This window comes from Schistocerca cancellata, chromosome 7, assembly GCF_023864275.1.
Source record: "Schistocerca cancellata isolate TAMUIC-IGC-003103 chromosome 7, iqSchCanc2.1, whole genome shotgun sequence".
NCBI lineage: Eukaryota > Metazoa > Arthropoda > Insecta > Orthoptera > Acrididae > Schistocerca > Schistocerca cancellata.
The window spans coordinates 607,268,280-607,283,947 of NC_064632.1; positions in this window are offsets into that span (position 1 = coordinate 607,268,280).

Sequence of the window (15,668 nt, forward strand, 5' to 3'; positions counted from 1 at the left end):
CTTTCCCACGACATCTACATCGGATCAACGTTTACAGTTCACCAGTATGTGAGTGTGATCCTGAGTCGGAAGCTGATGTCAACCACATCTTATTTATGTGCCCCAAATTTGACCGTGAACGGTTGATCTTTCTGAATACATTGCTGAGTAAGGGCTACCATGTTCCTCAATCAGCTTCTTCTCTTTTGTGTGCTAAAGATGTTCGTCTATATAAAGTGATAGTTAACTTCATCAAGAGTACTGGTCACAATCTGTAGGTTTTAATGGTGTACGTAAATTATAAATATGTCTTGCTGATGAAGAGATTTCAGAATTGGTGTGAATTGTAAGCCAAGGCACTTTTAATTATTTTCCAATTCAATTCAATTTTTAAAACATTATGTACAAACCTGTAACAGTTATGCTTTTTATTCTTGTAAATATGCATTTCTGTATTTGTTTATTCAATTACGTGTACATTGTCCTATGTGTTTCCGATTCTTAAATTGAGTGCACACTCAAAGGGCAAGATGGACATGTCACCCTACCAGATTAGTTGTTTTTAAGAGTACAAGGGTTCCGCTGTATGATATTAGGGCTACGTTTCTCCTGCTGGACCATACAGGGAGATTTAGAGCTACCAGGCTGTCCAGCAGGGTTTACAAGTTTCCCTGGTTTGTCAGCTGTAGCTCTTTCCCGTTTGGGTGGGTTGTGTCGTTCCATAGCAATGCACTTATTTACACTGCTTTGTGTATGTTTCGTCTGATTTCATCAATAATTAATTTACTCACAATCTTTTTACCTCTCTTGTTCGTGTGCATACCATGAGCTGTGTGCAGGTTTCTATCTAGGTTACTGACGTTTACCAAAGACACATTGCGAAATTTGTTACATATTGTTTTAAGCCTAACATTTGTTTTACGCACTTCCAAGTTCACAATAGATTGGTCCATTAGATCATGTCTCTGTGGAATGTTAGCGACAATTACTTTAGTGCCAGTCAACTTACCGAGTGTTGCTTTTATGTGCCTGACAGCTTCATTTGCTTCATTTTTTAGTCACATCATTTGTACCACCAATGATAACGACGTAATCATTTACTAAGAACGGTTCAGTATCTTGCACAGACGGCTTCAGTACAGCAGAGAGAGGTGCACCAGGTTGAATGCGAGCCACAGCTGTGAAGTCGTCTTGGATGTTTGCGATGTTTTGAGCCATTTCGCGACCACGACTGTCTCCATATATAAGAATTCGGCCCTTCTTGTACTTCTGGCATCTTCTACTGCCGGTTTGGAACAGTTTCTTGCATACACTTTCGTGGCTTACACTGTCATTTCTTTCACGGATTTCACTGTCGTTACATTGAACATTTTGTTTATGTTAACTCACTAGGTTAGCATTAATACATGAGTTTGGGGCTTAGCGTTTTTTGAAATTATCACTGGCAATTTTTTTACAGTTTGAACGGTTGTTTTTAATTTGCATGGGTTTCAATGCTGCAACTTCCCCTATCGGTATTTCGTCAAGAATCTGATACCTGTTTTGAGTTATGATAGTAGGAAAGCACTCCTTGGTTTTTGATTTAGGCCTACTATCGTTCAACAGGCGCTGCCGATCAATTTCGTTCACCTTTTTATGTAGTAATGTAATATCAGCTTTTAAATACTGAATTTCACTTATTAAATCTTCCACTAATGCTGAGAATTGGCACTTACCAGTCACATCTTTTTGCGTTTGTAATTTTGCCTGAGTTTTTAAGGCAGCACTGAATACAGTTCCAGCTTGTCGTAAATTCGTTGTTTTCTTTCACTGATGGCTCAATTTTTGCACATCCAAAATGAAACGAATTGTTGCGTTCGTTGCATGTCGCTTCCTGTCGGAAAAGATGATCTTCCTCCGCTTATACTACATTCTTTTTATATCTATGTCTACACGATTTCTCTGCCATTCACAGTTAAGTGCCCGGCACACGATTCATCGAACCACCTTCAAGCTATTTCTCTACTGTTCCACTCTCTTACAGCGCGCAGGAAAAACGAACACTAAATCTTTCCGTGCAAGCTCTGATTTCTGTTATTTTATTGTGACGATGTACGGGGTGACAAGTATTGAACTATACGAAATAAAAACATCATAACTTCTGAACGGTTTGCGTTACGACGTTCTGTACTGTTGGCCGCGGGGCATGGTGGGAATTAGTATGATTTCAATACGGTTTGGTTTAGCGACAAATCTCACTGTCATTTGGATGGGTTCGTTAGTAAGAAAAAATGGCGCCTTTGGGGGACTGAGGACCCGCATTTCGCGATCGAGAAGTCGATTCACCCTCGACGGGTGACTGTGTGGTGTGCAACATCCAGTCACGGAACGATTGGTGTGATTTCCTCGGCGGCACGGTGACTACCGAACGGTACGTGAAGGTTTCGGAAGATGATTTCATCCCCATTATCCAAAGTGACCTGGATTTCGACAAGATGTGGTTCATGCAAGATGGAGCTCGACCCCATCGAAGTAAGAGTGTTCGATATCCTGGAGAAGTACTTTAGGGATAGCATTCTGGCTCCGTGGTACCCAATAGAGATGGGTCGTTCGCGAACTAACGGGCCCAAAGGAGCGGTTCGTCAAGATAAACGGTACGAGCGAGGAACGAATTCTAAGGAACAGTCTTTCATAGTTCACTTCGGTCGCGGCTTTCTACGTATAGTTCCCGGGAACGGTCGGTCTCGTTCCAGCCTCGGTCCCGTTCCAGTCTGTCTCGGTCTCGCTCGGCCGGACTCCTCCTTCTTCGCGTGGCCACTGCCGACTGCTCATAGCTTAGTATCGAATTGTTATTCATTTCGTTCACTGCGCACGCCCATTCTAGATCTGTTTCAAACCTTTTTTGAACTCTGAACTTATGACCAGTAATTAAAATTTATTTTATTATTACGTAAATTACATAAAAGTTACGTGGTATCTAATACAAACATCTTTTCAGGTAAAAAAAGGCACATCATATTACTTCACTATTTCGATAAATAGCAGAAGAAATACTGGTAAAAAGGCAAGATTTCTTTGTTATTACACATGGAGAAGAAGTAGGCACGGTACACACGAGTCGCCATTTCCTGTCCTTTTTTTATCCAAGGTAAAAGAGCATGGCCGGCCAGTGTGGCCGAGCGGTTCTAGGCGCTACAGTCTGGAACCGCGCTGCCGCTACGGACGCAGGTTCGAATCCTGCCTCGGGCATGGATGTGTGTGATGTCCTTAGGTTAGTTAGGTTTAAGTAGCCCTAAGTTCTAGGGGAATGATGATCTCAGAAGTAGCCATTTGAAAAGAACATGATCATTGTTATGGAAGGCAGACCGACTTACAGTCGAATGAAGCCCGCGCTCCATAATCGACTGTCTGGTGTCACATTTTGTAAAGAGAATATGATAACTTCTGCAACATCATTTCAGTGGTACTAGACTGCTCATTGTCGCCCACCAGTCATCTGTTGTCTCGAAGTTGTTGTTTGCATTAGCTTCTTTGTTACTTCTCCACTGCCTAATTATTACATGTCTATCTGTTCTGCTCGTAGCGGTCAACAAAATCGTGCGTAACTGGCTGGCTAGCAGCTCTACTCGGGGTCGGTTTTCCGTGCGCCGCCTTATATTATTATTTCACTGCGATCAGCCACATAACGCTACAGTTGGCTAAACAAGAGATTTTGCAGAATCAGGAAAATTACAAGTGTGTGAGAATTTTGTTATGAATAAAAGCACTGTACTCCAGGGGGGAGGCAAGTGCTCCCTCTTGCCGCCTTCCATCTTCAGTCACCTATGCTACTAATTTTCAATTTTTCATAAGAACCGTATACCGAGCACAAATGAACGGTGAACCAGTAAAAATGAACGGTTCCCGGAAAGTAGCGATCTCCAGTGAACTAGTTCCCGAGGGTGAACGAGTTTGCCCGTCTCTAGCACCCAGAGGCCACTGACATAAGCCTCGACTGGCCGCCATTTTCTGTGGATCTGAACACATCCGACTCCTTTTTGAGGTGCTATACTAAAGGCAAGGTGTACAGCAATAACCGCAAAACAATTGCTGAGCTGAAAACAGTCATTCAGGAGGTCATCGACAGCATCGATGACCCGACACTTTAGCGGATCGTGTAGAATTTCGCAATTCGTCTGCGCCATAAGATCGTCGATGATGGCAGACATATCAAAAGTGTCATAACCAAAATACGAATATCTGTAGTGACGTTTTCGTGCTGCGCGTGCCGTTGTTTGTAACTAATTTACGTTTTTTTTTCCATGTTCAACAATTGTCACCTGTAGGTGCTTAGGTAGGCGCCAACAAAATATTCCCCACATTTTGAGGAGAAATTCCACGAGAAGATTCTGCCTCAATTTGCGTTTCATATTCGTTGTAGTGATGGAACGAACAGCCGAACGACCGATTTCATGTAGTGTGAGATGAGATAGTATCTGTCGTTTACGTCAGTGATTTCGCCTGCTGCCGGGGCAGGGTGGCATCCGTCGCGAGGAGGTGGCGCGGTGGCCGAGGCAGGCGCAGCACGGCATCCTCAAACATTCTTCAAAACAAAAAATGTTATCCCAAAATTTGACACTGTTAAGAAGCGAACTTGACAAAAACAATCCAACAACTGGCAAAGCCTAAAAGAAAAGTACATCGAAACAGCACAAGATTTAATTCCGCTTCGAAAGAAACAAAAACACCCTCGGGGGGATGCGGATTGTGAAATAGCAGTCAAGTCTAGGCATGAGGCATTCAAAAATAGGAATACTACCAAATCTGAAAATACGAACAACACCTTTTTAACTGTAAGAAAAGAAACAGTGAAATCAATCCGACAGACTAGAAGAAAAAAAAGAAAAAGCCAACCTTTTAGAACCCGGAAAAGACTTCCAAATGAACACTACAAGACACTTTCATAACACAGTCAAAACAAAACTAACCGCTTACCAACCTCAAAGTCTTCGCTACAAAAATCAAAATGGCAGTTTGGCTCTTAACAACCAGGAAAATTCTAAAGTACTTGCTAATTATTTTGAAAAACTGTTAAACTGTCCAGAACCAGTTAATAAATCCCAACCACAGCATGCTAATAGCACCAAAACTAACTCTAAAAAATCTAACCAACTCGAAATAACCGAATAAATTAAGAGCCTGAAAAACAATAAAGCATCTGAAGAAGATGGTATAATTGCAGAACTACAAAAATCGGCTGACCCTAACACTATAAAAGAGATCACTCAACTATTAGGACATATCTGGCAAACTGAGAAAATAGCTGAGGACTGTAAAACTGCCCAAATCCATCCATTGCATAAAAAAGGGGATAGAACCGATGTTAATAATTACCGAGGAATCTCTCTTCTTCCGGTCACATACAAAATTCTCTTACAATTTTTACTTCATCGAGACTGAGAAGAGTTAGAACTTAAAATTGATGAATACGAAGCAGGCTTCAGACAAAACAGATCCTGTCAGGAACAAAGTATTGATTTAAAACTAATCCTTAGGTACCAAAGGATTTCTTGTAAGACTATTGTTTGTACATTTGTGGATTTTAAACAGGCCTACGACTCAGTTGATCGTGAATCTCTTTTCCACATTTTAAAGGAATGAGGGCTACATAATAAAACTCTAAAACTGATTAAGAAAATGTTAACCGTCACTGGCTCTCTCATTACTGAATGAGATGTTCACTCTGCAGCGGAGTGTGCGCTGATATCAAACTTCCTGGCAGATTAAAACTGTGTGCCGGACTGAGACTCGAACTCGGAACCTCTGCCAGGTCCCGAGTTCGAGTCTCGGTCCGGCACACAATTTTAACCTGCCACGAAGTTTTCTCCCATTACTGTTTAAATGTGTTTTGGAAAAGGTAATTGTAGAACGGCTAGAGCAAAAATCGAGACAGTCAAACAAGTTAGGTAGAGGTAATATTAGAGTAGATTGAAGATGATCTGGCAGTTTTAACTATGGATATTAACACAGCTCAAAAAAAATTTAAATTCGTAAAGAAGTTGCGGAAAAAGTAGGACTAGAAATATTCGATAAAATGGAATATATGACATGCAACAAACAAGTACCAAAGTCTCTGAACACGAAATATGGAAAAATAAAAGGTTTCTCAGTTTAAATACTTGGGGGAAATCATACAAGAAAACAGTCTGGAAAAAGCTGCAGACGAAGTTCGTTGTAAAAATGGCAACTGCATTCAGGTTAACACAAAATATTTATAATAAAAAATCACTTTCTAAATTCAGTAAACTTAGGCATTACAGTACTGCAATCAAACCTGAACATCTTATGGAGCAGAAACTTTAATTTTAAATAGAAAGAGGGTTATTGAAGAAAATCAAAATAAAGAAAGAAAGATTATTAGGAAAATGTTAGAACCTAAAATTACTGATGGAGAACTTATAGACTGAGAAGCAGTAAGGAAATAGAAGAATACGCAGACATACATGGTGACATGAGCAAACAAAGACTTAAATTTTACGGACACGCACATCAAAAGACTGGCACCCACTAGCTTGACACAACAAATAGCAGAATTCTGAGAAAACAAAAGTAAGGCCAAAACTGAGCCATTTAAATGGATCGCTGTGATTAAGAAGGATCTTAATGTAACCGGTATAACACAGGTAGACTTTACAGATAGAAAAGCTTTCAGACCAAAGATATCTGATTGGAAAGTTGGCCAGAGGGAAATTAGAAAACAGACTGGAACACCGTCGTCTTATGAAAAAAAGAGATTTCATTTTGAAAGGATGAAAAAATTTGGACACAAAGGAAGGCTAACCATCAAAAGCGACATCGATTGAGTGTACCCCGCATGGTGCCACTGGGTCCATACGTGAATAGTAACAATAATAAATGGATATGTATATTACTCATTTTAACTTTGGCGTACCCACTGAATTGTAGAACTTTTTCTAAGCGGTTTGGTATAGCAACCAGTCGTAACAATATGAGGGAACAAACAGTCTTGATTGCAAGACTGCATTTTTATTTCATTTATCCTCCACTGACGTGTTTCGCTTTATTGGAGGCATATTCAGACTGGCTGGCAGCATATGGTGTTAAGCACAAAATCCGTCAAGGGCAACAGCCCGCTGGGGGTTTTGTGTGTCTTAGACGTGGTTTCCCGTGTGTTTAATTGACAACTCTTGCATCAGACAACGCACAATGTTTGTTTCAGATTCTGACCGCGGCGGATTCCTACTGGAGCATTTGTATTTGCGGCACCCTACATTGAAGAGCCGCAGAAACTGGTACACCTGCCTAATGTAACGTAGGGCACCAGCGATCACGCAGAAGTGCTGCAACATGACGTGGCATGGATTCGACTAATGTTCGAAATAGTGCTGAAGGGAATTTACACCATGAATCGTGCAGGGCTGTCCATAAATCCGTAAGAGTACGAGGGAGTGGAGATCTCTTCTGAACAGCACGTTGCAAGACATTCCAGATATGCTCAAAAATGTTCATATCTGGGGAGTTTGGTGGCCAGCGGAAGTGTTTAAACTCAGAAGGGTGTTCCTGGAGCCACCCTGTGGCAATTGTGGACGTGTGAGGTGTCACGCTCTCCTGCTGGAATTTCCCAAGCCCATCTGAACGCACAATGGACATGAGTAGATGGAGGTGATCAGACAGGATGCTCACATATGTGCCACCCGTCTGAGTTGTATCTAGACATATCAGGGGTACCATATCACTCCAAATGCACACGCCCCACACCATTACAGAGCCTCCATCAGCTTGAACAGTCCCCTGCTGACATGCAGGGTACATGGATACATGACGTTGTCTCCATACAAGTCCATCCGCTCGATACAATTTGAAACGAGACTCGTCCGAGCAGACAACGTGTTTCCAGTCGTCAACAGTCCAATGACGTTGTTGACGGATCGTGGCGAGGCGTAAAGCTTTGTGCCGTGCAGTCATCAAGGGTACACGAGTGGGCCTTCGGCTCCGAAAGCCCATATCGATGGTTTTTCGTTGAATGGTACGCATGCTGACACTTGTTGATGGCCCAGCATTGAAATCTGCAGCAATTTGCGGAACGGTTGCATTTGTGCCACATAGAACGATTCTCTTCAGTCGTCGTTGATCCCGTTCTTGCAGGATCTTTTTCCGGCCGCAGCGATGTCGGAGAATTAATGTTTTCCGGAGTCCTGATATTTACGGTACACTCGTGAAATGGTCGTACGGGAAAATCCTCACTTCATCGCTACCTCTGGGATGCTGTGTCCCACGGCTCGTGCGCCGACTATAACACCACGTTCAAAATCACGTAAATCTTGATAACATGCCATCGTAGCAGTAGTAACCGCTTTAGCAACTGCGCCAGACACTTGTTGTCTTATACACTCTTGGAAATGGAAAAAAGAACACATTGACACTGGTGTGTCAGACCCACCATACTTGCTCCGGACACTGCGAGAGGGCTGTACAAGCAATGATCACACGCACGGCACAGCGGACACACCAGGAACCGCGGTGTTGGCCGTCGAATGGCGCTAGCTGCGCAGCATTTGTGCACCGCCGCCGTCAGTGTCAGCCAGTTTGCCGTGGCATACGGAGCTCCATCGCAGTCTTTAACACTGGTAGCATGCCGCGACAGCGTGGACGTGAACCGTATGCGCAGTTGACGGACTTTGAGCGAGGGCGTATAGTGGGCATGCGGGAGGCCGGGTGGACGTACCGCCGAATTGCTCAACACGTGGGGCGTGAGGTCTCCACAGTACATCGATGTTGTCGCCAGTGGTCGGCGGAAGGTGCACGTGCCCGTCGACCTGGGACCGGACCGCAGCGACGCACGGATGCACGCCAAGGCCGTAGGATCCTACGCAGTGCCGTAGGGGACCGCACCGCCACTTCCCAGCAAATTAGGGACACTGTTGCTCCTGGGGTATCGGCGAGGACCATTCGCAACCGTCTCCATGAAGCTGGGCGACGGTCCCGCACACCGTTAGGCCGTCTTCCGCTCACGCCCCAACATCGTGCAGCCCGCCTCCAGTGGTGTCGCGACAGGCGTGAATGGAGGGACGAATGGAGACGTGTCGTCTTCAGCGATGAGAGTCGCTTCTGCCTTGGTGCCAATGATGGTCGTATGCATGTTTGGCGCCGTGCAGGTGAGCGCCACAATCAGGACTGCATACGACCGAGGCACACAGGGCCAACACCCGGCATCATGGTGTGGGGAGCGATCTACTACACTGGCCGTACACCACTGGTGATCGTCGAGGGGACACTGAATAGTGCACGGTACATCCAAACCGTCATCGAACCCATCGTTCTACCATTCCTAGACCGGCAAGGGAACTTGCTGTTCCAACAGGACAATGCACGTCCGCATGTATCCCGTGCCACCCAACGTGCTCTAGAAGGTGTAAGTCAACTACCCTGGCCAGCAAGATCTCCGGATCTGTCCCCCATTGAGCATGTTTGGGACTGGATGGAGCGTCGTCTCACGCGGTCTGCACGTCCAGCACGAACGCTGGTCCAACTGAGGCGCCAGGTGGAAATGGCATGGCAAGCCGTTCAACAGGACTACATCCAGCATCTCTACGATCGTCTCCATGGGAGAATAGCAGCCTGCATTGCTGCGAAAGGTGGATATACACTGTACTAGTGCCGACATTGTGCATGCTCTGTTGCCTGTGTCTATGTGCCTGTGGTTCTGTCAGTGTGATCATGTGATGTATCTGACCCCAGGAATGTGTCAATAAAATTTCCCCTTCCTGGGACAATGAATTCACGGTGTTCTTATTTCAATTTCCAGGAGTGTATATGCGTTGCCAACGGTAGCGCTGTATTCTGCCTCTGTACATATCTCTGTATTAGAATACGCACGCCTATACCAGTTTCTTTGGCGCTCCAGTGTGTATTTGGTGCAGTTTGTCGGTCGTAGGGATTTTCTCATTGACAGCCAGATACCACCATGAGAAAATCCGCGAAGGCAGGAACGAGTGGTAAATGTTTCGTCACAGAACTATCCAATTCACTTGTGGTTCCTTTCCTTCAATGGGACTTTCTCGCGCGGTTGTACGGTCTTTGTGTTGTGGCTGTGAATATTGTCTTGTTGCGGAGCTGTGAGGTGCTCGGGACGCTGGGACACACGTATTCCTGGATACGGCGGTATTCCGGAGGGATCGTCGCTAGATGTGTCGGTGGCGCGAGGCTCGTGGGTCTCGTGCTGGTGAGGAGACTGGGGGAGCCACGCGCCCTGGCGCTGCCTTTCTCTTCCTGTTCAGCTGGTGAGGAGTGCTGCACATTTGTGTCGGCCGCTGATTGTCCCGAGAGTCAGGGTGATTGCCGCGAACTGTGTTTTAAAAATGTTGCCGAGCAGAAGAAACCAGCTGAATGCCCACTGAATATTAGCCGCCAAACCTGCAGGGAGCAGATGCACTTGGGCCGTGTGGTACACGTTGTCTGCAGGTGGGCGACTGATCCTTAGCGTGGAGGACGCAGTTGTAGTCTCTAGCAATGAATAGCGGACCACCGCTGGTGTCGATAAGACTTGGTAGCTCTTCTTTGAAAAGGGGGCGCTCGTGTCCTGTAGGTGAGACTGATGGAGCATAGAGATTTATTATCTGTGTTGCGTTAGCGTTACACGAGAAGCCTCGACTGTTCAGAAGGCGCTGGTCATTTGTGAAGGGAACGCCGTCACGCATCACGATTGCACTTTCAGTAGAACTTCACCACTCGTGTTCAAAACGACAAGCCGGCCGCTGTGGTCGACCGGTTCTGGGCGCTTCAGTCTCGAACCGCGTGACTCCTACGGTAGCAGTTTCGAATCCTGCCTCGGGCGTGTGGATATCCTTAGGTTAGTTAGGTTTAAGTAGTTGTAAGTCTAGGCTGCGGCTGGAAAAAGATCCTGCAAGAACGGGACCAACGGCGACTGAAGAGAATCGTTCGACGTGACAGAAGTGAAACCCTCCCACAAATTGCTGCAGATTTCAATGCTGGGCCATCAACAAGTGTCAGCATGCGAACCATTCAACGAAACATTATCGATATGGGCTGTCGGAGTCGAAGGCACACTCGTGTACCCTTGATGACTGCACGACACAAAGCTTCACGCCTCACCTGGGTCCGTCAACACCGACATTGGACTGTTGATGACTGAAAACATGTTGCCAGGTCAAACGATTCTCGTTTCAAATTGTATCAAGTAGATGGACGTGTATGGTTATGGAACAACGTCAAGAATCTGTGGTCCCTGCATGTTAGCAGAGGACTGCTGAAGCTGGCGGAGGCTCTGTAATAGTGTGGGCGTCTAGATACGACTCTGACAGGTGAAACGCACGTAAGCATCCTGTCTGATCATCTGCATCCACTCATATTCGTTGTCCAATCGGACGAAGTTGGGCAATTCCTGCAGGACAATCCGACACCTCACGTCCAGAATTGCTACAGAAGTGTCCAGGAAGACTCTTCTGTTTTTAACACTCCGCAGACATGAACATTATTGAGCATTTCTGGGTTGCCTTGCAGCGTGCTGTTCAGAACAGATCTCCAACCCCTCGCACTGATATAGATTTATGGATAGCGCTGCAGGATTCACGGTGTCAATTCCCTCCAGCACTACTTCAGTCCATTCGTGTCGTGTTGCGGCACGCCTACAGTCTCGCGGGAGCCCTACACGATATTAAGGAGATGTATCAGTTTCTTTGGCTCTTCAGAGTATTTAAGTGATTAACATTGGAAGATCACTGATTAGTGCAAGCGCGAACTAAGCCACTGCAAATGCGAAATGTTGGTAAATTTATAACTGGTGTAACCGCCAGGATGTTCAACGCAAGCATGGAAAGTGCATACATTGTGTTGTACAAATGCCGGATATCAGTTTGTGGGATGTAGTTCCGTGGCTGTCGCTAAATACAGGGGCGGTAATGCTGGTTGTAGCCAAGAGAACATGTTAGCACTCCGTAGAACACGTTGTGTTGCAACGTCAGTACGTGGGCGATTGTTATTCTGTTGTAAAACAGCCCCTGGAAGGCTGTTCACGATGTGCTAATAACAGGTCAAATCAGAAGACTGGCGTACAAATTTGCAGTCAGGGTGCGTGGTATAACCACGAGAGAGCTGTTGGTGTTATAAGAAATCGTACCCCAGACCGTAGCTCCAGGGATAGTTCCAGCGTGTCTAGCATGCAGACAGGTTAGTTATAGGCCCTCAACTGGCTATCACTGGCGCCGAGGCAGAACCAGCTTGCATCAGAAAATACAACTGACCTCCACTCTGACGTCCAACGAACACTCGCTTGACATCAATGAAGCCGCAAATGGTGTCGGTTTGGGGTCAGTGGAATGCACGCTATAGGGCGCTTGGCTCGTAGCTGTCCTCGAAGTACACGATTTGTGACAGTCTGTCGTGTGACTGTGGCGCCTACAATAGTAGGCTGCAGATGCAGTGCAGTGCGTGCTCAACACGACGGTCTTCCCACGTGGCCGTCCGGTCTCCTCGCGACCTTACACTGCGGTGACCAGCGCTGCCAGCAGTCACGTGCAGTGGCTACATTTGTGCCGAGTCTTTCCACAATAACGCAGAAGGAACATCCAGTTTGTCGCAGCCCTGTTACACGGCCTCGTTCAAACTCACTGAGCTGTCGATAACGGCGGCTTTGTCGCCTTAAAGGCGTTGCTGAGTAACATCAGCTCCCCACGTCCGACTCAAAGGTAACCAACTCCCACGAGCGTTACAGCGTGTGCTTAAAACAAATCTGATTTACATCCTCATCGTGGCGCCACTCTCAGGTGACTGGCGTGAGGTCTGAGTGGAAGCCATCTTCCAGACATGAAAACACACTTACCAACTTGTTGCACACCTCCTTCTCGGTGTTGCGACTTCTTCAGTCCGTGTAGTATTGATCAAAACTAGGAGAATAGTTTCTGTATTTATATGTCCAAGAATCAACACCTGTTGAGATATGGATAGAGCAAGTTTAGCTGCTGACTTCAGTTCTGCACAAACAGTTGCTTTATCATTGTCATATGTGTGCTGACCGATTCATGAAGACTTGCTAAAAAAAAAAAAGGAAAATCATCTAGTTACGATTATTAACAGTAAGGCTTGTAACTTAGGTAGGGACGTGTACTGCAAGCTCCTACCATCATACCAGTAATCGCTCATATGCACTGACAAAACGCTGATTTCTCGGTCACTGATTGCGAATTACAGGCCAAAAGTGACGCAGCCACGTACATTTGTAAGCAAACAGCCCTAAATGCTGTATGCAGAGGTCCTGAGGAAGGCGGACTTCCATATCGAGGAGAGTTACAGCCAGAAGCCTTGGGTGACTACCGTCCTACATCGGATGCTATGTGAGTGAGCATTATACTCAATTAAGCTTATGCACTAGGAAGGACTAGCAAAAGCTTGTCTGTTAGCCTATGTACCTCTGGCTAGGGTTATTGACTTCCATCGTACATTTGACTACATATATCTATGTCTGTAAGTCACTTCCATTGTCACGAGTATTTGAGCCAAAGGTTCGATTAGAGCAACAGAATCTGGCATTCCGTGGTTCGTACGTTACTCTGTATACCCGAATGCTAATAAAGCTACAGGCTGGGGTGGCTGTTTGTTTTGGTAATTCACTGGAGAATCTAATAAGCCTCATCTATGTTTTACACTGACCGAAGTTGTCAACTGAGACGACAAACGCCACGAGATACCTCCTAATATGGCTTCAGGCCTCCTTTTGCTCGCCATAGTGCAGTAACCCGACGTTGCATAGACTCAACAAGTCGCTGCGAGCCCCCTGCAGAAATACGGAGCTACGCTGCCTCTCCAGCCGTCCACAATTACAAAAGTGTTGCCAGTGTAGGATTTTGTCTACAAACTCACCTCTCGGTTATATCCCATTAATGTTCGATGAGATTCATCATGGGCGATCTCGGTGGTCAAATTATTTGCTCGAATTGTGTAGAATGTTCTGGTATAGCACATTGTCACCAATAAAAATTCCATCGTTGTTTAGGAATATGACGTCCACGAATGGCTGCAAGTGGTCACCAAATGGCCAAACACCACCATTTCCAGTCAATGATCGATTCAGTCTGACCAGAGAACCCAGCCAATTCCATGTGAACACAGCTCACACCGTTGCAGGGCCACCACCAGCTTTGCACAGCGCCTTGTTGACAACTTGCGTCCACGACTTCGTGGGGTATGCCACACTCGAACTTTACCGTCAGCTTTTACCAACTGAAATCGAAACTCATCTGATGAGGCCACGATTTTCCAATAGCTTAGGGTCCAACCGATATGGTCACGAACCCGGGGCGGTGTGCTGTTAGCAGGGGCGCGCTCGGCGGCCGTCTGCTGCTGCTACCTAGTAACGACAAATTTCGCCTGTACTGTTCTAACGGATTCATTCGTTGTCGTTCCACATTGATTTCTGCGGTTATTTTTGTTCTGTTGTTGATAATTCGCCCGGGTTATATGGCCGTGGTCCATGGAATTCTTCTATTTCTAACGTTTCGTCCAATACTACGTTGGACATCTTCAGAGGTATGGCTGGTTCTGGTGAGTCCTGCCGACTGCAGGACCAGCCATACCTCTGAAGATGTCCAACGTAGTATTGGACGAAACGTTAGGAATAGAAGAATTCCATGGACCACGGCCATATAACCCGGAAGAATTATCAACAACAGTACCATCCGGTCGTGAAAGCCTTCATTGTATTTTTGTTCTTCTGCATGTTGAATGCAAACACTTGAAGAAGCAATAAAAACTAAACCAGTAAGCCAACCTAGAGTCTCACTTTCTTATCGTCACCATATCTACCTCCTTGGCGTAACATCCAAGTCATTCTTTACTGCCTCCAACCGTAGAGGCCTGAAATATCTCAACTTGACCCAATAGTCGCCTCCCTCCCGTACGCAGCCGTTCGTGTGCCGAGACACTGACGATTTCAAATCCTGAGTCGCCTCCGATCTCAGCGTGAGCTTCTAACCGAGTACATTGCGAACCACGTCGGGTTGTGACACGTGCAAGCTCTTCGAGCAACAGACCACAACACCCATTTACAGTTTTGCCAGTGAATTCTGTACCAGTCAGTATTTTGTTTACAGATGAGGCAAAATTCACAAGAGATGGCGTAGTAAATCACCACAACACGCACGTATGGGTAGATGCTAACCCTCGAGCAGTCATGGGGTAGGCATGAGGATCACTTCAGTGTCAATGTATGGGCAGACACTTTACGAAACAGATTGAATGGTGCTGCATATCATTGATTTCTGTGCGATGTATTAAAGGCATCGGCTTAAGAAACTACCAACCCACGAGAATACAGTATTGAATTATTGCGCGTTATATCTTTGGCTAAATCGGAAATGGCGATAGATTTATTTCTTTCTACGAACTTTTTTAGCTGTGTAGTCTGCTGGATGGAGAAGGGTAAAATCTTGTTCATGCATACTATAAAACAGTCAATAGTGGAATAAGAGCAGTACGAGAACACTTTTCATATCAAATTGAAATGCAAATTAATTAAGCTACCCTATTGGCTGGAATTTCGAATTTTGATGGTGGATGCCCTTTCTGGGACTCAAACCCCCGCCGTTCTGGACACAAAGACCAAGTGCACCCCCCTCACCCCCAAACACAGGGAAACTGTTCAGATGCAGGAGAGGACGGTTAGGTTAGTGTATTATATTTATTTTGATTGGTCAACT